Source organism: Lepidochelys kempii, chromosome 3 (assembly GCF_965140265.1).
Source record: "Lepidochelys kempii isolate rLepKem1 chromosome 3, rLepKem1.hap2, whole genome shotgun sequence".
Taxonomy (NCBI): Eukaryota; Metazoa; Chordata; order Testudines; family Cheloniidae; genus Lepidochelys; species Lepidochelys kempii.
The window spans coordinates 39147444-39170647 of NC_133258.1; positions in this window are offsets into that span (position 1 = coordinate 39147444).

Genomic DNA, 23204 nt, shown 5'->3' on the forward strand with positions numbered 1-23204 from the left:
GTGAGGATAGTGGGCCACACCAACTGACTCATGTAAGTGAACTAGATGTACTAAGCTTCTTCCCTATTAAGCAGGCAGGTCTTTTATTGGGGGTGTTGAGTAAATAGTTTTTGTTATAGTATAAATATTCTGGGTTACTCACTTAAAAATGCTCAATAGCTGTTCAATTCAACTCTTGCTTAGACTAAAAATTTAGGATTTAGAAAGCATGTTTACTTGTTATTTTCTTAAGATACCTATCTCTGACCTTCATGCCTACCTCTTATAGTCACTTAAAATCTATCTTTCTGTAGTTCATAAATCTGTTTTATATGTTAGGTGTGTTTTGGTTGAAGTGCTTGGGAAATCAGGCTAACAAGGGCTGATGCACAGCCACTACCCTTTTGTCGGAGTGGTGAACTAGGTAATGAACTGACACTGGCCAGGCTTCTGACCAGTGCAAGATGGTACAGTTTTGGGGTGTAAGGCTGGAGAGCTGGGGGAATTGGCTGGAGCTTCTGTATTGATGGTTTATGAGTGGCTGGGAGATCATTCATGTAACACAGTTGGGTGTGTCCCTGCCTGTGGATATCGGTGGTAAGTACAGAGCCTGTCAGAGGTTTGTATCTTGACATCACAGTGTGAGAGGCAACCCAGGTTGGTGGGTTTGGAGGTCTCAGTGGTCCCACAGTCCAGTTTGCACCCTCAGGACTCCATCATAGATGGGATGGTATTCAAGGCAGCTAGCCAGTCCTGCCACTCACGCCGCCACAGCTACACTTCTATTTTTAGCATGCTAGCTAGATCAGAGGTAGTGCTGGTATGTCTACCTACACTTGGAATTACACCTCCTGCTCCAGTGTAGACTTATCCTAATTCAGAGGGAAGAGTTCCACCTTCAGAGCTTGCTTCTCCTCTTACACCTGTGTAAATAAGCCAGTGGAGTCACATCGATTTTTACAGCAGTGTAAGTAAGAGCAGAAACAGGGTCACTGAATCACCAGCATCTCTTTTTATAGCACCTGTGGCTTCTCCTCCAAATATTGACTAGATCCAAACCACTTGGCTGTTTAAATTTAATAAGATCACAGTTTCAGGTGATATGCAGTAGTTACAAAGCCACTGAAGAAGATACAATGATACCTTGTATTAGTCATAAAGTTTTGTTCTATTGTTTTATTCTGTTTTATTCTAAATTAGAAATGTAATCTCTATAGATACTGGCTAAAAGATGTCAAATACTTGGCATTTACAGTGTACTATACCAATACATTCACTTGAGCATCTTATGATGCTTAACAAATCTGAGAATTATACAACTAAGAGCATTTAAGCAACTTGACTAAGGTCAAACAGTGAGTCAGTAGCAGACTTAGGTCTAGAATCCATATCCTTGCACATCTAGTTCCCTGCCCTAATCACTAGGGGATATTGCCTAACACCAATTACTGTGGGCACATGTTTGCATTGGAAATATAATTTATCCTAGCATCTATACAAACAAAAATTGAATATGTAAGGAGCCTCAGGATATCTTTTCAAATGTCAAGAACACATGTTCATTATAAATACATATGTCAGTCATCGACTGGTGTTAGCTTCAACTGGACTAATTATATAGGTTGCTAGATATGTGTGTGCAGATCTCTGTTCAATAATGGTCAAGCGGTCATAGGGTGCACAATATAATTCTGATGAAATATTAAGGGTGCACATTGTGACTTTAAAAATTGGAATGATTATCTAAAGAGTTAAAGCTAATAAGTTCTAGTGTTTGTTTGTATGGAAACAGCCCTGTGCAGATTTTCTAGTTAAATGTTTGCATGAGCTCATGTCTGAAAGTCAAGTTATAACTTACTAACAATACAGAAAACCCTTTCTTGTTTCCAGACGAAAGATGGCAGTGCCGTACTTGTCAGACATAGAGGCCTCCAAAATGTCTAACACTCAAGTTATTGTATTCAATATAGAGCTTCTTGTTTTGCTTGAAGCTTAAATGTGAATGTGGTCATGTACAATGTGTTAAGCTGTTTAACTCTGCAGGTAGTTTGCTTTATATTATGCATGCAAATATTCTAAATAGACTATGATCGCTACAGTAGGACTGATTCTCCAGTGCTTTGCAGCTATGTAGTCATTTACATGTGAGCAAAGTGGTCCATAGACACAAGTTGGGGGTGGGGGGAAGGTGCAAGGGAGTAGATTATGGCTCCCTGATCCTGGAGTCAGTTCTATGCCAGCTCTGACCCCTGTCCTGATATCAAGCCAATCTATGTCATCTGACTATGGCCTCTAAGGGGCCATCTACCAGCTGGGGATTACCAGAGCACAGTATGCTCCAGCCACATCCCTGATAAGCTGCTCCATGACCCTGATATACCTCCGATGCTAGGGCTGGGACAGGAGTGATGTAGAACAGAGGGACATAAAAACTATCTATTTGGGGACTAAGTCAGTGTATCCCCTGAAGATCAGCGAACTAGGACTCTGTCAGTCCAGCTAGGAAAGTGAATTTGAGAGTCAAGGGATCTACCCTGGGAACATTTTGGACCTGACTCCCCTCTCACACAGTGGCTCCTGATTTACACAGGTGTAAGTCAGAAAAGAATCATGCTCTTTGACATCCACTCTCAGATGTTCAAATCCAGGGAAGTTAATCAAGGCAACCCATCTGGCCTCAACTCCAGTGGTGGGACATTGGGGAAAAGGTAATCAGAATTCAAACCATGCAGGGCTTTATGGGTCAGTCAACCCTTGCAAGCAGATAAGGAGCCAGTGCAGTCCTGTGCCAGCCACGTAGGGTGTGGGTCCAACCTGCAGATCGCAAGCCAAAGCTCCCTCAGTACTTTTAAAATCTCAAGAAGCAAAACTGGCTGAACTTCAATCCGAGACATTTGCTGAGATATTGCCAATATGTTCTCCTTTCCTTTCACCATAAACATTAGAGTCTAAATCATCAAAGCCCAGCCACAGCCCAGGTGAGTATGTTGTGCACTGGGGAAGTTTGCAGGGAGATGGAGTCCTCCCACATTGTTACTGTAGCCTAAGGTCCCGATTCAACAAAGCACTTAAGCACGTGCTTAAGTCCCATTGACATCAGTGGGACTTTGACATGCTTGAAGTTAAGCATGTGCATAAGTGCTTTACTGAATCAGGTCCTAAAGGCTGAAGTAGCCTCTGGTGCACCTTCCCCTCCATAGATGCCTGGAGATCCATTCCACCCTGTCCAGACTCCCCAAATTCTCCTTCCCTCTCCAAGCAGGGAAAGGTACCATTTCAGCCTTATCCTGAGCCTTCTGCTCCAATGGGTCAGCCAGCAGAGGGGGGCAAGTGGGCAGGATTCCTCCCATCCCCATCCTTCACCATCCAGAGAGAATCAAATTGTTCACATCTGGAGGAGCACTGAGAAAAGCTGCTATTATCAGTCAAGCAGAACCAAATAGAGACATGGACTGAAAAATGACAACCTGCATTAAGATTGCTTTTATTCTCTGTGCACTGCTGCCACTAAGAAGCTTACTGCATCTTGCAAATAAGTTTTAGGGAGGGGGCGGGGGAAGAGAGGAGGCTTCAGCATGCTGACATGCCTTCAGAGACAGTTATATAGCCTTGGGAAGCTACTTTTTGCAAAGCAACAATAGTAAGATTTTTTGGATAAAAGCAGACCCATGGACTGCTCTGAGGAAAATGGGGTTGTGAACACACATGTTCATTGGCAAGTTGGGGGCTAGTTGGATTTTAAAGAGCTTTGAATATGGGAAAATGCAATGCAAGTGCTAAGAATTGTTATTACTGTATATTCTTCAATAAGTCCCCTCACTGGTACCACTAGCATTTGCAATGGTGAGCCTCATAAAGCACTATTGTTGGCTTTTAAGATGGTTCATAGGCTTGTTACTCCAGACAGAGGTATTAAAGCACAGTACTAAGAGTCAGCAATTACTGCCTTCTAATCTGGGCTTTGTTACAAATGGTCTGTTGCCTTGAGCAGTTCACCTAACCTCTCTGCCTCAGAACCCTCGTCTGTACAATAAGGATAGAAATATTTATTTGCCCATAGCAAAGCCATGTTGTGAAGATTAATTACTTAAAGCCAGGGTCAGACACTCTTGCTCATCCTGACATGTCCTAGTTCAGTTTTAGTAATTATAATCTGCCTACCTAATACTTCCTTTGTTGTTTTAATTGGATACCGTGTCCTTCGCTTCCTGTCCTAATACTGTTGTTGTGTTTCACCCCAGATATGTTTGCATGTCCGTGGTGCTTGCAGTCTTCATGAGATCTCATGGTCTGAGCACAGTAACTGTAGCCAGGTGCTCCTGAGTTGTAATTCTGGCTCTGACACTTACCCTCTGTCAAATTGGGCAAGACACTTAACCTCATTGCCTCGGTTTCTTAGATGCAATTAAGATGACAATACTTTACCTGCTTTACAACAGGGAGGTGAGAATTAGACAAGCATTTTGAAGATGAAAAGTACTATATAAATGCTAAGTATTATTATTAGTACATACACTTTGGAATCCTTAGATACGAAAAACGCTCTCTCTCTCTCTCTATATATATATATATGTTTGTGTCTAAGCTTTTATAGACTAGACGTTTTTCCTTTTATAGAATTACTAAATAAGTATTGTGGCTATGCAGAATTATATACACAATGCATTCTACTGTATGATTTTTGCATCAAAAGAATTAAATGGTCCATTTAAATATGAAAAATTTGATCTCCCTATCTTGAAAATACAGTCTCTCATAAAAGCACAAGCACAGATGAGCCCCAAATAAGAATGTCTACTTTATGTTGATGTGTTCACTCATGAGTTGGTTTTTCAGCAAACTTGGCCATTTCCCATCACAATAACTTTCAAAATAAATGAGATTTATAGGAAATATTTTCTCTGTGTGTGGACTTGGAAGGTTACTCCCACACATTGGTTATCCTCAAGGGAGCCCAGCCTTGCATTCTTCACAGACCCAAATTTCCCAGTGAGTTAAGAAAACAAGCTTATACCAAAATAATATCATGAAACTACCTAGTGTCAACACTCGAGCAGAATTCAGTGCACTTGGCACAGGGCCAAACCTGAACAGTGCTGCAACCCCACAAGCCAGGTCACAATGCCACTCACTCAAACTTGGCTTGGCTGCCCCCAGTGATGGAGGGGTGACCAAGCCAAATTTGAGTGAGTGGCATTGTGATGTGCAGGATCACAGCACCACTCACGTTTGGCCTGGCCACCACTTCATCATGACGAGGGGCAACCAGGCCAAATTTGAGTCTGTGGTGTTACAATCTGGTAATGCCACTCATTCAGGTTTGGCCTATGCCATGTGAGTGTGGGACAGGCGATGGGAGTGAGCAGAGCCACTTGGTGGCTGAGATTGCGGGGATCAGGATCAGAACCAGATCAGGAGAAAAGTACTGAGCTAGGGGATGGAGACACCAGTGAGCAGCCAGGAAGGTCTCAGAGGTGTGAGGGCCTAGGGGAGAGTTGTTGGTGGACTATGGGATGAGTGGGAAGTGTTGTGGGAGGGGCGAGTGGGGGATGTTGCGGGGAGGTGGGTGAGTTGTGGGGGTTGTGGTGGGAATGGAGGCTTCTTGGGGGAATTGGGGACTGGGATGTTGGTGGTCAGTGGCAGAAGTTGGGGGCTAGTGGGAGCTGAGGTGTTAGGGACTGCTGTGAGTAGGACGTATGTCAGGGCTTCTGGGATGTGTGGGGCAGCTGTCAGGATAAGTGGGGACTGTTGGAGGGTTGTTGGGGTATATGTGGGGTGAGACGGGCATTCAGGGATCTGTATGGGGCAGGGAGTGGCAGCAGCCGGAGCAGAGCTAGAGCAAGGTTGCAGTGCCATTCAGGCTTGGCGCAGCCACCCCTCCATCATGATAGGGGAAGGATGACAGGGCCAAATTGGAGTGGAGGTGGGAGTCCCTCAATTTCCATAATGCACAGGGCCCCAGTCCAGCCCTGCACTTGAGTCTCCCATTGAAGTGGGAGTCATGCACATGCAAATGAGGGTACGCTTATACTCTTAAGGGCCAGATTTTGCCTTACACAGATGAACAGGAGGGAGGAGAAGTATGCAAGGATCCTCCTTCTCCCCACTATGCTCCAGCAACTGGGTAGGGGCCCAGAGATTTCCAGTCCCTCTCCCTGGGATTGCACAGTGCCCCGAATGAGTCAGGGAAGGGAAAGGAGCTGGCAGTGCCCATAGCTTCACTCCTCCTTATCCCTATGAACGGCAAGTGGGGGGGTGACTAGCTGTGAAGGAGGGTGTGAGCTGTACCCCCAAAGGGATGAGGCAATGAGTAAGGCTACGATTTTTTTCACAGAGATTGCGGAAGTCACAGAATCCATGACTTCCAGTGACCTTCGTGACTTCAGCCCACGGCAGCCGGGAACTGCAGGATCCCCTGCCACCTCCCACAGCTCCCAGCTACCGCAGGCAGCGGGGGTCCCTTGTAGCTCCAGGCCACCGCACACGGCGAGGGCACGCTGTAGCTTTGAGCTTCTGCAGGCAGTGGGAGCCCCCAGAGCTCCGAGTATCCCCCGCAGCTGCCTAGCCACAGTGGGGCGGTGTGGGGACCTTGCAGCTGAGCTCCTCATTTTGTCATGGATATTTTTAGTAAAAGTCAGGGGCAGGTCACGGGCTTGCATGAATTTTTCTTTACTAAAAATATCCGTGACAAAATCTTAGTCTTAGCAATGAGTGTACAGCCTCTATCTATCCTCCCTCACCAAAGACTCTTCCTGAATGGCACAATCCGGCCTGTTACCAAACTCTTCACAGATATTTTTAGTCCTGAATATCTTGATAAGTAGTTTTGTAAATGAAACGTACAATAGATATCTGCTATCCCCTGTTGTAGATTATTATCATTTGATTACTAAGCTGTAAAACGTTATTTGCCATCATTCTATGCATTAACATGCTTTTAAGAGCCAGACACTGGTTCATCCACTGACTTCTATAGGAATTTTAGGTACACAGGCAACTGAGCATCAGACCCTATATCTGGTTCCATAATATTCCAACATTTAAGGGCTAAATTCTGCCTTTACTTGAACCAACAAAACCCCAATAAAGATTGTTTAATGGGAGTAAATGAGGGCATATTTTGACCTAAAGGAAGTATAAACAGCTCAAATATATGACTGGCAGGTCTCAGAATCTCTTTAGGATCTCTAAGCTGATTGCTGAAACATATGGTACTTAAGCCTTATTTTAATTTGTTCTAATTTCATGCAGAAACGATTTTGCAAAACTGGCTGATTTTCTACTCAGTTCACTTCTTTACAGCATGTTTATTTTTTCTGGTTTAGTAAATGATTATTTCCAGCGTATGCTGTTGCCATCTAGTGTCAAAACCAAGCAATGTACTTAAATAATATTTTCCATTTATTGTAAAACTAAGTACCCCTATGTATTCCTGTTTTTAGTGCCTCTATTTAATCTAGATCTGTTCTCTCTTGGCCTTGACAGAGGCTATGGATACCTCCCATTAATTCTAATGAGATTTTACAGTTCTGTGTGCACTAAAGGTGAAATCCTGGCCTCATTAAAGTTAATGGGAGTTTTGTCATTGAAGTCACCTTTTAGCAACATCAGCGCAAACATTTGTCTAAATCGCCTTCCAAAACATTTGTGCTGATGCCACTAAAAGATGACTTCATGAAAGGAGCAGGAGTCTCCAGACTCTCCAGTAGTGAATTGATGAATGAATGTTGCATTTCCCTAATGCTTTTTCATCCTCTGACTTCAGAGTTTTACAACTCCTGAATTGCTGCCACGTCTGGGATGGATTAGAGATGCAATTCTGCCATCACTCAGGCCTCCAGTTATTGTGACTCATTTCATCTTGCTGATGTTGGATATATTTTCTTAACAACCTTTCTGTGAAGGCTGTTTTAATTTATGCCACCTGCTGAAGTTATGGATGTACCAAATACAACTTTTAAAAAATCAGTTCAAAAGCCAGTAATGCTATAAATTAAACAATTGTCTGCAGGGAAATGTAAAAAATCTCAAATTGTTTTTAATTTAATAACTCTAGATAACATGAAAATAAAAACATTTACACTCATACTGATTAAGTCCTATTTAACAATTCTTGACTTCCCCTCTACGGAACTGTAATATATAGCCATAGATTGGAAAACCAGAATGGACTATTATGACCATCTGGTCTGACCTCCTGCGCACATCACAGCTTGCCCAAAATTACTTCTTGCCTGAACTACAGCAGTGGTTCTCAACCAGGGGTACACATACCCTTCAGAGTACACAGAGGTCTTCCAGGGGGTACATCAACTGATCTAGATAGTTGCCTAGTTTTACAACAGGCTACATAAAAAACACTAGTGAAGTCAGTAAAAACTAAAATGTCATACAGACAATGACTTGTTTATACTGCTCTATATACTATGCACTGAAATGTAAGTACAATATTGATATTCCAGTTGATTTATTTTATAATTATGTGGTAAAAATGAGAAAGTAAGCAATATTTAGTAATATTGTGTTGTGACAGTTTTGTATTTTTATCTGGTTTTGTAATCAAGTAGTTTTTAAGTGCCGTGAAACTTGGGGGTACACAAGATTAATCAGCCTCCTGAAAGGGGTACAGTAGTCCGGAAAGGTTCAGAGCCACTGAACTACAGCGTATCTTTTAGAAAAATATCCAGACTTGATTCTTAAAATGCCAATCATAGAGAATTCACCACAACACTCAATAAATTGTTCTAATGATTAATTATCCTCACTGTTAAAATTTACACTGTATTTACAGTTGGAATTTGTCTGGCTTCAACCATTAGATTGCATTATGCCTTTGACTATCAGACTGAAGAGCTCATTATCAAATTTTTGTTCCCCCTCTGTAGGTACTTAGAAATTGTGATCAAATCACACCTTAACTTTCTCTTTGGTAAACTAATCAGATTGATCTCTTTGAGTCTTTTGCTATAAGGAATGTTTTTTCAAGGCTTTACTCATACTTATGGCTCTTCTCTGGACCTTTTCCAATCTGATTCCAACATCTTTCTTGAATTGCGAACACACAGTATTCCAGTAGCCATTGCACCAGTGCCAAATATAGATATAAAAATAACCTTCTTACTCCTACTTAGATTTGCCTGTTTATACATCAGAGGATTGTATTAGTCCTTTTGGCAACAGCAACACATTAGAAGTTCAATCTCAGGTTCAGCTGATTATCGAATATGACCCCCCTTATCTTTTTCAGAGTCATTGCTTCCTAAACTAGAGTCCCCCCATCCTGTAAGTATGGCCTGCATTCTTTGTTCCTAGATGTACATATTTATATTTGGCTACATTGAAATGCACAGTGTGCTTGCATAGTAGTTTACAAATTTCAGAGTGGTAGCTGTGTTAGTCTGTATCAGCAAAAAGAACTAGGAGTACTTGTGGCACCTTAGAGACAAACAAATTTATTTGAGCATAAGCTTTCATGGACTAAAACACACTTCATTGGATGCATGCAGTGGAAAATACAGTAGAAAGATATATATATATATACACAGAGAACATGAAAAAATGGGTGTTGCTATACCCACTATAACGAGAGTGATCAGTTAAGGTGAGCTATTATCAGCAGGAGGAAAAACAAAAACCTTTTGTAGTGATAATCAGGATGGCCCATTTCCAAATTGTCAACTGTTGGAAATGGGCCATCCTGATTATCGCTACAAAAGGGTTTTTTTTGTCTCCTGCCGATAATTGTTCACCTTAACCGAACATTCTCGTTATAGTGGGTATGGACACATCCATTTTTTCATGTTCTGTGTGTATATATTGTGACAGGGTCGGGCCAGATGGCTACAAGACAGTGATAGAAGGCAGATATATTAGCCCCAGGTTAAGTAGGTCCCTTTTCCCTGGGTAAAGTAACAGGGAAGGTTCCAGAACAATCAGGAACTTTCTGGAAACAATTAAGGCAGACAGGCTGATTAGAACACCTTCACCCAATCAAGAAGCTGCTAGAATCAATTAAGACAGTCAGGCTAATCAGGGCACCTGGATTTAAAAAGGAGCTCACTTCAGTTTGTGGTGTGTGTGCAAGGAGCTGGGAGCAAGAGGCACAAGAAGCTGAGAGTGAGAAGGCGTACTACTGGAAGACTGAGGCCATGTCTACACTACCCACTGGATCGGCGGGTAGTGATCGATCTATCAGGGATCAATTTATCACATCTAGTGTAGACGTGATAAATTGATCCCCGATTACCCTACCATCGACTCCGGAACTCCACCATGGCAAGAGGCGGAAGCGGAGTTGATGGGGGAGTGGCAGCCATCGATCCCACGCTGCGAGGACACGAAGTAAGTGATTCTAAGTCGATCTAACATACGTCGACTTCAGCTACACTGTTCTCGTAGCTGAAGTTGCGTATCTTAGATCGATCCCCCTGCCTAGTGTAGACCAGGCCTGAGAAGTACAATCATTATCAGACATCAGAAGGAAGGTCCTGTGGTGAGAATAAAGAAGGTGTTGGGAGGAGGCCATGGGGAAGTAGCCCAAGGAGTTGTAGCTGTCACGCAACTGTTACAGGAGTCATTGTAGACAGCTTCAATCCACAGGGCCCTGGGCTGTAAGCCAGAATAGAGGGCAGGCCCGGGTTTCCCCCATCCCTCCATCCTCCCAACTCCCTACCTGTTACCAGAGGAGTTGACCTGAACTACGGGTTCCACCAGAGGGGAAAGTCTCTGGCCACTAGGTGGATCAGCAGAGACTGCGGGGATTGTTCTTCTTCCTTTTCCCCATGCTGGCCAGTGATGAGGCTAACTGAGTGAACAGCAGATTTGAGCCACAAAAGTGGCCAAACTGAGGGCTGCCGTGAACCTCTGAGGCGAGCAAATCCGCCAATAAGCGCAGGACCCACCAAGGCAGAGAAGGAACTTTGTCACAATATATATTTTCCTACTGTATTTTCCACTCCATGCATCCGATGAACTGGGTTTTAGCTCATGTAAGCTTATGCTCAAATAAATTTGTTAGTCTCTAAGGTGCCACAAGTACTCCTCGTTCTTTTTGCAGTTTACAAAGTATCAGGACCTGTCCTCTTCATTATTTATCACACCCCCACTTTTTGTGTTGTCTGCAAACTTTGTCAGTGATGATTGTATGTTTCCTTCTAGATCACTGATAAAAACATTACATAGTATAGAACCAATCTCTAGAAACACACCCATTTCATTGATTATTCCCTATTTACAATTACATTCTGAGGCCTATACTTTAGCCAGCTTTTAATCCATTTAATGTGTGCCATCTTAATTTTATATCATTGTAATTTCTTAATCAAAATGTTGTCATACCAAGTCAAATGCCTTACAGAAGTCTAAACATCTTATGTCAACACTATTACCTTTATCAACCAAACTGTTCATCTCATCAAAAAAAGATATCAAGTTTGACAGGATCTGTTTTCCATAAACCCATCTTGACTGGCATTAATTACATTACCCTCTTTTAATCCTTTATTGATCGAATCCCCTATTAGCCATTTCAATATTTTACCCAGGATCAATATCAGAATGACAAGCCTATAATTACCCAGGTCATCCGGTTTACCTTTTTTGAATATTGGCACAACAGTTTTCTTCCAGTTCTCTGAAACGTCCCCTGTTCCAAGAGTTATTAAAACTCAATATTAACAGTCCAGGGAGCTCTTTGGCCAGCTCTTTCAACAGTCTTGAATGCTAGTTATCTGGACATGCTGATTTCAAAATGTTTAACAGCAACTTCTAAGGTTAATGTCCTCCTGAGTTACTGTTGGAGCGATAAGTGTTTCATCATTATATCATATGCTTCCATCATCTGTTTTTCTTCCCAAATACAGAACAGAAATATTTATTGAACACTTCTGCCTTTTCTGCATTATTGACAATTCTACCTAGGGACTAACTAGCCACTCTTGGTTTTCCAATAATACTTATAAAAATCAAGGGTGTTACAGGAGGTGGAGATAAGAACACTTCCCCCCTGCCCCCAATAGATTCAGATTAGAAGAAGCACTGGAAGAACACAGTGTGTGCTCTCCTGCATCATTCTCCCTTTTTCACTGAGCCCAGAGAGCCCCTAGGTGTGTGCTCTGCAGGGATCTGGATTTGAAATAGGGGAGGATGTTGGGCCAGGGCAGGGCCCAGTGGATGGGGCCACGATCCATAGCACCATCATCCTAGCAAACCCACTGAGTTAGCGTTGACTTTCTCAGCACGTATTTATCAGCTGATTCCCCTGTAATGGTTAATTCCCTGAGAGGGTTCATGGGCAGCAGTCAGTGGAAGTGCAGCTCCTGGAGGAGCCATGCTGTCATGGAGCCTGGAGACAGCAGGGAGGTGGGAACTATTGTGAAGGTACATAGTTTCCATGTGAATATGCCTCACCTCCACAGACTACAGGAGACACTGGTTTTGAGTGCAAAATTCTCAGTTATCTTGACACAAACCCTCCCCACTGCTGCAGAACAATGGGATAGAAATTTTACAGATGCAGACTCATTGTTCCCTGCCCTTTCCACAGCAATAGCCAGTGTAGGGAATGATATGACTTCTCCTCAGTACCCTTAACAAATTATTAAAGTCACTGGGACAATACCACCACTGGTGTAAGCTGGCAAAACAATTGCACCAAGTTACATCAGCAGTGGAATTGGCCCATTGACTGTCATGGGACTTTATGCTTGACTGAGAACTGCTGGATCAGGCCCAATGTTAATAGACGTCAGCACAGTTCTGCGAATAATGTTTGTTAATTAACTGCTGAGACAGCAGAAGCATCACAAACATTGTTTCTGTCTTGTTTTGGTTTGTTTTTTCGGGGAGTCACATAGGCAGTGCTTCCTCCTTTATAATTTCTTAGGAGTTAGTGCTTTCCTTTGCACTTCCGCAATCCATATGGCTGCTGGGGGTTGGTGTGACTCCTACTATAACCAGGCAGCTGAGAATCCCCCTGCTCTGGGGAAGATCTGGGTGGGACAGAGCTGAACAGACAGAACCACAGTCTTGTTGTATCCTCCCGCATAGGGGACATGTCATACTGGGTGCATGCCAAAGGTTGCCCGGGAAGGGGCATATTCAAAGCTCTGTTGCTCTCCAGTGATCTCCACATGCATGCAACCCATCTGCCACCATAAACTAGAGTAGCTCTGAGGCTGCTCCGACTTATGGGAGGATTCAGACCAACCCCCAGCAGCCATATGGATTGAGAAAGCACAAAGATGGGCTAACCTTGTCTCCCATCCTCCAGGCACTCTGCTATGCACAGCTTGTCCAGATCCAAGGACTGGAATCAGAAGATCCAGTATGTAGGATCCAGATAACTTCCTTCTTCAGATTTTATTTAAGTTGGATCGAATATCTAAATATAAACATATTCCAAAGCATACAAAAATAGTACCTTGTGTATGCTGACATTTTAGAAACTCAGCATTTGTAACAGAAAATTATCTCTTTAATACAAACGAATACAGGAAAGCAACTACAGACTTTTTAAATTTAACATTGAGAAACTTCTCCTTTATTTTGCTTAAATGCATAGTATCTTTCAAGTTTGTAAATCAAGAAGATGTGATGAATCTAATTATCAATATGTAATTGCTGCATCTTTCCAAAGTTGAAGAATTAATATGATCGTTGAGGTTAATGGTGACAAGTTGTAGTGTAAATGTCAATATGTTCTGTTAAACATATTGATTTAAAAATAAGATGGATCACATACAGCAGAATCCAATTAGGGCCTGATCCTATAGCTGTTACTTAGGCAAAACTCCCGTTAACTTTAATATAGGTTTTCCTTGTTCCAGGACTGCAGAATTGGATCCTCAACCTTAAAGATAATAGCCAAATCAAGAGGATCAGATCTTGCCATCTTTTATCAAGTTGAGTGGTACCTTACTCTATGTGTAGTCTCATATTACTCAGCTCAAGTAAGGATGGCACATCCTGACCCAAAATACAACCCCCCCCCAGCCTTTTCAGAGTTGTACAAGAGATGCTATGGTGAGAGAAGGAGTGTGGGGGGAAGTTGGTCTGGGGTAGCTTGCCCTTTCTCTGGGTAGGCTGATGAAGAAGAGAATCCACCACGGAACCTAGAGCATGTCTACACTGCAGCTGGGAGCAAGCCTCCCAGGGTGGGTAGACAGACTCACACTAGCTTAGCTCAAGTTAGCATACTAAAAATAGCAGTGTGGACATTGCACCTCCAGCAGAGGCTCAGGCTCCCCACCCGAGCCCGAACCTGTCTGACCCCCTGGGTCCGAGCTCGGTGGCTTGCTCAACTCACCTTACCAGAGCCACAACATCCACACTGCTATTTTTCAGCACACTAGCTCAAGTGAGTCTGTCTGTCTGCACTGGGAGGCACACTCTCATTTGCAGTGTAGACATACTTCCAGAGGCCAACAGACAGCACAGAGGAGATGGGCCATCAACATGAAGTTCCTGAAGCTTCGGGGTTCAGCTGTCAGAGAGAAGCAGGGCAGGTAGACAAGAAGAGAATGGTAAGCCATTAAATGTGGCTTCTGTCCCTCACCTTAGACCGTAAAGATGTGTTTATGCATCCTTTGGGAGTTAAGAATTTAACCAGCACTTCGACAAATGGTATGCTCACTTAATTGGGATGGATACAAGACAAAAAATGTAATGTAATGTATTTCAGTGGCTCTAGACTGTGGGAGAACTGAATATCCAGCTGTGCTAAGTCAGTTTAAATGGCATGCCTGATGCTATCTGCATGCCTATTCACAGTTGTTTATTGGTGTTTGCTAGCATAAATTTCCTACTCTAAGGCAATTTGTTCACTTCATGCTGCTTCTCTGTTCTAATATGGCTGTGAGTCAGTTTTATCTTAATTTTAAAAAATAATTTAATGTTTTGCACATTGCTGTGTTTTAAAGGAATTAATGAAGTAAGAATGATTATCTCCTAACACTAGGAGCCTCTGACAATGGGATATACTTAACTGGCACATTTTCCTTTCTACCAAGATGTGCCAGGAAAAGGGATTACACTGTATAGGGCCAAGGCAACTGGACTGTCTCCCCTAAAAGTTTCTAAGCTTTCGTTTCCATTTAATAAGATAGTGATTGCATATTTAAAAGCTACATGTAAAAATCAAATTCTAAACGTACCAGTTGAGAGGGAGAGAGAACATATATTCAAGATCAACTGCTATGGACTCCTATTTAGGGCTAGAACGTGAGAATCATAGAACTGGAGAAATCTCGAGAGGTCATCTAGTCCAGTCCCCTGCACTCATGGGGAATGAGTGTGCCCTGAGCTAGGTGCAGACCAGGGGGCAGACTTGGAGTTACAATTTAGTCCTTGTTTCTGCCTTGCTCCCAGGGTGAAACAAGCTTTTTATCAATGAGTCTTGTCAACCCTACAGCTTCCACCACTGCTGGTCTAGTGTTGAATTACAGATACAAAGTTTACTAGTGTAGATGCAACCCCGGTGTATCTTAGGGCCAGGCACTCAGCAATGAACTGCAAAAATAACCCATCTGTGTGCAATTAAGTTTATTACATCATGAGCCTGATCTTGTTCTACTGAAATCAAGGGCAAGACTTCTACTGACCTCAGTGGGAGTGGGGTAGTTCTTATGAGAGTACGAGATGCAAAGTGGTGATCATATTAACACAGTAAGCAGAGAATAAGCAACTAAAACCCAGGGAGTTACAGGTGACTTTTTTATTGGACTCACAATAATAATAAAGCCAGCTTTCTACGCTCTTCAGTAGGCAATGGGAATTTAGAGACTGTAATTAAATGGTGAATGAGTCTGGGAATAAAGACAATAAATGTATTTTGTATTCCAATTTTTAAATGTATATTACTTTAAATGCTTTCTCAATACAGCACTTCCAAAGGGAAACTCTATTACAGCTGCAAGAGTTTATAGGGTTGGTAACCATAAGCTATTACTGTATTTCTGCAGTGAGTTTTGGAGCAGTCTAATTAGCTTCACATACCATAACTCATATCTTATTTGACCTTCAGGTTTTAATTTCATTCTAATTAGAATCATTTATCTTCATGTCTTTCAAAGAGAGACTAAAATTATTCTGAGCTTCTTCACTTTAATACCTTCAAAGCTTATCAGCCACAGGGCTTGTAAGGAACTGCATTTATCAACTTGCTTGTTCTCTCTGTGCTTTCTCATCTCTGGTGAGATTGATATTCCACTAGCGCAACTCTCCTTCTGCAGCACTGCAAGTTACTCCTTAAAAAACAACTTGACAATGTTAATTATAACACATTTTATTTCTTTTAAAGACTAATAGGTGGGTTTATATGAGTGTAAGGCATGGCTTACCTTGCAGATGTAGAGTGCTTTGAGTTACACCAGCCTTCATAGAGCGCAGTAGGGAAAGCGCTACAGTCTGTCCACAGTGACAGCTTCAAGCGCACTGGCATGGCCACATTTGCGGCACTTGCAGCAGCATTGGGAGCGGTGCATTATGGGCAGCTATCCAGCATGCAAGTGGCTGCAACGTGCTTTTCAAATGGGGGGGGGGAATGGAGTGTGACAGGGAGTGTGTTGTGTGTATGTGGGGGGAGAGAGAGTGGGTTTTTGGGGTGCTCAGAGCATGTCAGCATGCTGTCTTGTAAGTTCAGACAGCATCAGACCCCCCTCCCCCCGGCCTCTCTCTCTCACACACAGCATTCACAGTAATGGTTGCTTTGTCTCGGAGGAGATAAGCAGCTGGCTGTTAGAAACGGAGCTTTCAATGGGCATTTCCGCATTCCTACAGCCGATTCCAAGCAGTGACAAGAGTGGCCACTTGATTTACGGGGATTATGGGATGTTTTCGGAGGCTGATCAGAGTGCAGTAAAGCAACACCTCATTCACACTGGTGCCATGGCGCTCCATCGGGGGTGAAGCAAACGTTATTCCACTCGCCGAGGTGGAATACCAGCAGTGCTGTAGCCGCGGAGTCAGAGCGTTCTATGTGCCTTGCCAGTGTGGACGGGTAGTGAGCTAGTGCACCTGGGGCTCCTTTATTGCTCTGTAACTCGCAAGTGTAGCCAAGCCCTTAGTCTCCCACAGCTGTCAGAGATTGTGAGGACAGTGCACTTAGCCCCCAGAGGGAATGAAAACCTCCTTATATTTGCAAGTGAATCCTCTGAGCAACGCCCCTAACAGTGTTGAAGGGCTCAGGACTGAGCTAATCTGCGTCTCATTGTTGGAGGGAATGCCGGCATAACTCCGCACCTCCTGAGAAAGGAGAGAGTAAAAATGGGAGGGAAAGAGGCTGTGTCATAAATATAAAGGGAAGGGTAAACCCCTTTGAAATCCCTCCTGGCCAGGGGAAAGCTCCTCTCACCTGTAAAGGGTTAAGAAGCTAAAGGTAACCTTGCTGGCACCTGACCAAAATGACCAATGAGGAGACAAGATACTTTCAAAAGCTGGGAGGAGGGAGAGAAACAAAGGGTCTGGGTCTGTCTGTATGCTGGTTTCTGCAGGGGATAGACCAGGAATGGAGTCTTAGAACTTTTAGTAAGTAATCTAGCTAGGTATGTGTTAGATTATGATTTCTTTAAATGGCTGAGAAAAGAATTGTGCTGAATAGAATAACTATTTCTGTCTGTGTATCTTTTTTGTAACTTAAGGTTTTGCCTAGAGGGGTTCTCTATGTTTTGGAATCTAATTACCCTGTAAGATATCTACCATCCTGATTTTACAGGGGGGATTTCTTTATTTCTATTTACTTCTATTTTTATTAAAAGTCTTCTTGTAAGAAAACTGAATGCTTTTTCATTGTTCTCAGATCCAAAGGTTTGGGTCTGTGGTCACCTATGCAAATTGGTGAGGCTTTTTATCCAACATTTCCCAGGAAAGGGGGGGTGCAAGTGTTGGGAGGATTGTTCATTGTTCTTAAGATCCAAGGGTCTGGGTCTGTAGTCACCTAGGCAAATTGGTGAGGCTTTTTACCAAACCTTGTCCAGGAAGTGGGGTGCAAGGTTTTGGGAAGTATTTTGGGGGGAAAGATGCGTCCAAACAGCTCTTCCCCAGTAACCAGTATTAGTTTGGTGGTGGTAGCGGCCAGTCCAAGGACAACGGGTGGAATATTTTGTACCTTGGGGAAGTTTTGACCTAAGCTGGTAAAGATAAGCTTAGGAGGTTTTTCATGCAGGTCCCCACATCTGTACCCTAGAGTTCAGAGTGGGGGAGGAACCTTGACAGGCTGCAAAGTGGTTCAATTGACTCCTGAGTGGTGGGGGATGAAGACAAACTGTATCTGCCTGTCATTGCATACAACAGCAATAATGCATCCTGAAGAGCAGCAATGAAAACTAATCTGAAAGATAGTAAGATCCCTACAATGACAGCACCAGCACTCAGTGCTCCTTTTCCAATGAAATGTCAGTGGTATAAGGGGTTGTCACAAAGCCACTCAATCTGATTTTTTTTAAATTTTAAGGTGAGGTAATAAATATAACCAAGGGTATTTGTTACCTTTCCAATAAAATAAAAATGTTCAGCAGCACAAGTCCAATTTGTTGTCATAAACCTTAGGGATAAGCCATAGAACCTGATTCTATTCCCACCCATCTGATGTAAGACAGGAATAACTGAAGTCAATGGAGCTACATCAGTTGAAGTGAAAGCAGTAAAAGGTTCATAATCATGTATCCCTCCTGCTATGTAGCATTGGCAGCAACGGCCAAATTCAATATTTAGGGGTTCCTCTTAACATTACAAAACAAAACTGGCTCAGACCCCCACCCAGAAATCTTGAAAAACTAAACACCACCCCAGGGTGCCTCTAAGAGGTAATACCTCCCCACTTGCAAGCACTGAGTCCATGCATGACAAAAGAAAACTTCCTAAAAACAGAAGGAAACACGATGTTCATTTGGGAAAACACTGAACAATAACTCAAAAGTAAGTACCAATAATAAAGTAACAATAAGTAAAACACCTGCCCCACTTTATCTTGGGCAGTATCCTTTGCCTCAGTTTCCCATCATCTGTGTCAATGTCCCTTAACACACCACTTCCCTTTTCCTTCCGCAGCACCCCGGTCATGGTTTGTTGTCTAAGGTCAGCAAAATCCCAGAAGGTAAGAGTGCATTCACAGGGTGGGGGAGTGTCAAGCAATGCCTCTACTGCTGTTACCACTCACTGCTCATGCTGCCTCTGTTACAATGCCATGTTCTGAGGTTCCACCACTTAGCCTAGCTCTTCGGTGATTTCAGCTCTTAATGATTTCAGCAGGTAGTGGGGAACCGCATGGTCACTGCAGCCTCTGTGATGTCTTTCGCTGCAACACTGTCCCAACACCAAGTCTAAGGTTCAGCACCCTAGACCTGTCCATCAGTGATTTCACCTCTAGTTATACCTGAGCAGAAGCCAGAAGTCTAAATTGACTCTGATCAGCACAGTCTTTAAAGACTGGAAGGGGAGTGTAGGCAAATGGGCCAAGGATGGTACTCAAACCGAGTTTACGCTACCAGGTAGGAACACCCAGTGCTTAATTTATGCCAGAACTTGCCAGGGCTGAGCCCCGGCACCTCAAGGCTTAGCAGTTCATAGGCCCAGCGCCTCTGGGCTTGCTGCATCAGTTATGAATGTAAAAAAAAGTTGCTTGAGTCCCAGCATCTCTTTCATTACAAATTAAGCACTGGAAACACCTATCCCTCTGACTTTTGAGTGGTTTTGCAGAGGGAGGGATAGCTCAATGGTTTGAGCATTGGCCTGCTAAACCCAGGGTTGTGAGTTCAATCCTTGAGGGGGGGCCATTTAGGGATCTAGGGCAAAAATTGGGGATTGGTCCTGCTTTGAGCAGGGGGTTGGACTAGATCCTGAGGTCTCTTCCAACCCTGATATTCTATGACTACCATACACTAGTGAGAGAAGTTACATTTAAAGTGACCTCCTCAAGTAGAGCATACTAAATCTATTGCACTTAGTCATACAATAAGGATAACAACATTTCATTACCCCCACATCCACAACTAAATTGAATTTTAACCCAAAACAGCCAAAATTGATCACTTTAACAAAGCAGGTCTATCTGTTGATCGCCTAGGTAAAGTAGGTGTGTTTATGCAAATGTGGTCTGCTCCTGGGGTCTTTTCCCCCAGTTCACCAACAGATGACAGGGAAGAGCTCATTCAGCCCCTGATTACAGCTACAAATGTTTTTTTTTCATTGTTGTCATTTTGCTTCCTGTCTGATCCTGTTTATCCAAAGAATGATTCTACTGTAACAGATATGGTTACAACCTTTGAGACATTGATAGCAGCACTCGTAACAATACTTATCCAGTTTGGTTTTACGTTATTCTATTAAGCAATGGTTATTTTAGAAGAGAGATTGCTAGATAGGAAATAAACGTGATATGGCTAGATACTTTAATTATGGCTAGATATAGCAAGTAATACAGTATGAATGGAAATAAATTAAAAATAGTACCTCTTGCAGGGGCTGGAGAACAGGAATTAAAAGTGTATGACTGTAGGAAGTTGAAGTGATTCCAGGAAATCTTATTTATAGTGCACTGTCTTTGATACATACTTTTTTGTTTTTAATTGTCTCTTTAAAGACAGAGAGATATCAGATCGGAAAGGAGAGGGAGAGAAAGAAGATAAAAGATTATATTTTAAGCACAACCTGACACAATATAGGAACACTCACCACACCACTAAAATCTATTGTCCAGTGTAGACCCTGCTGCTGCCAAAACTGATATAATTTATTTCAGTAAAGACCCCTCAGGAAATCATAATATTTAAACAGGAAAATTACAGAAAGAAAAAGCTTTTAACCCTGCTTCCTCATTACCGTCATCTCCAAAAAGGAAGAAACAATTTCCTAGCCTCCCAAAGAGAAAATCTGTAGTTTCAGACCCTGCAACTCCCAAAAGTAATGGGGTAAAATTGAACACTGCGCTCATTCTCCCATCACAATCACATTCCCCTCTTCCCACTGCTGATAAATTGGCCTCTTATCATTCCACCCCTTCCATCTTGTAATCTAAAGCAACATTTGACACAATTTTACCAGCTGTTAATGCTTTAGAAACACATTTTAAGTCTTTGACCATAAGATAGATTTATTGGTTCAAAGGATGAATTTTTAGAATCAAATGTGTAAAAATCTGGAGGAAGTAGTCAAATCCAATCAAATACTGTGGCTCTAAGACTCTTTATTGGTATCTTGAGAGAAGATAATATTGTACTTTATGTAGGTCACAGGGGAAGCTCCTGCTATGCTTCATAAGCACCAAACCATGAATCTTAGTAACTTGACTCCCATTGATTTCTCCACTGAATCCAGCCACAGTCCCCCAGCATAGCAATTTTCTAGAAGAATGTATTGCTGCTCTTAAAACACAGTTATTTCAATACAGCATCAATCCAGACATTAATCTGGGAAGTTTAAAATTTCTGCTCTAAATCATTTCTCATGTCCCATTTTTTTTACTTTGAATTAACCAGTGTTACCATGCACCCTGCCTTTTATCAACCAGTGCGATTTCTGTTAATTTCCCAGTACTTACATTTTAATATGTCTGTCCAGATAAATACTCACTGTACTTAACATTTTCTCTCCAATGGTTTACTCTCAATATTCCTCTCAGCAGGGCTTAAATTCTCACAGAGTATTTTCCAGCGGGGTTGAAAATATTACTCCAGGCAGCTCTGGCTGAATTTAAGCCCTGCCTCTCAGGGAGGAACCAGGGTCCCTAATGCATTACTGACTCACTCTGCTTCACCTTTACTACTATTTCCCTTGCAAGTTGTTGACAATTTACTCTCAGAACAATCATAAGTTCTTTGCCCAATACTTACCTCTAATTTTTCCCACCAGTACAAGTCAACATCCAGCCATAGGTTATTTCTAATAAACCTCCTTTTATACTAAATCCTACCTACACTACTTTTGTTTATGCATCCTTACCAAAAATACTTGCATCTTTTGATAACTCTTAATGCCCCTCGGGACACAATGTTTATTAGGATTTAAAAACAAAAACAAACAAAAAAACCTACAAATCTCTAACTTTCTTTGGTATGTTTGCTGTTACTTATCTTCCTCTTAGACAGCAGTTTCTCTTTTCTTTAAGTAATTTTTTTACCCTAGAAATTTTTTTTGCAATATTTTTATATAAAGTTTAGAATTCCCAGGATACCACATTTCCCTTGCAGTTTATAACTCTTAGAATTGCAGCACAGATATTTTCAGAATTAGAAATTTATGGAAAACCCCTTTTTACAGCTTTGAAGGGTCCTATTTTGTTGCTGCTTCTTTCATAGAACTCTAATTGAATTCAATAGAAAATCTATGGGCAGAGTGGCGACAATATTGGACCAATGCATTACGAGTAAACTTGGATTTCTTGGGACATATTAGAAATGGGGACAAAGTTTAGACTAGGCAAAGTTTTATTTACATGTGTGTGAATCCACAGAAAGTTTCAATTAGCAAAGAAAAACTTGACCATAAAATTTAGAAAGAGGAAAGTTGAAATTGACTAGGATAATCAACACAGTAGTATATTTTTTCTTTGTTCATTATTTAATTTTGAAATGTTAACATATGACTTTTCCACTGAATTATATAGAGAAAAGGTGTGTCAAGGGTCTTACCCAAGAAGGGATAGAGGGCATTGCTAACAATCCTGGCAGAGTATCATGGGGCAGCTCTGCCCTGAGCACCCTTCAGAGACAGAACAGGTGCATGCCTGCCTCAGTTTCCTCAGAAACTACACACAGGCTTTCTTGTCTTAATAATACCCCTCTTTTGAGCCAGTTTATTACCAAAATATAGTTCAAATAATCCATAACAAAAGTTCCAAACATAGTCCATTTCTCACACCCAGAGTATATAGTCCTTAAAACTCCACATCCTCTGGTCCAGTGGTGGGCAACCTGCGGTATGTGGGCTGCCAGACAGTTTGTTTACATTTGCACGGCTGCCCGCAGCTCCCAGTGGCCATGGTTTGCTATTCCCGGCCAATGGGAGCTGCAGGAAGTGGCGCGGGTTGCAGAGACGTGCTGGCCGCTGCTTCCCGCAGCTCCCATTGGCTGGGAACAGCGAACCGCAGCCACTGGGAGCTGCGGGTGGCTGTGCAAATGTAAACAAATTGCCTGGAGGCCCGCCAGTGGTTTACTCTGATGGGTTATAGGTTGCCCACCACTGCTGTAGTCCATGAACATAGCATATATCACACTCCTGCATCTTCCCCCACA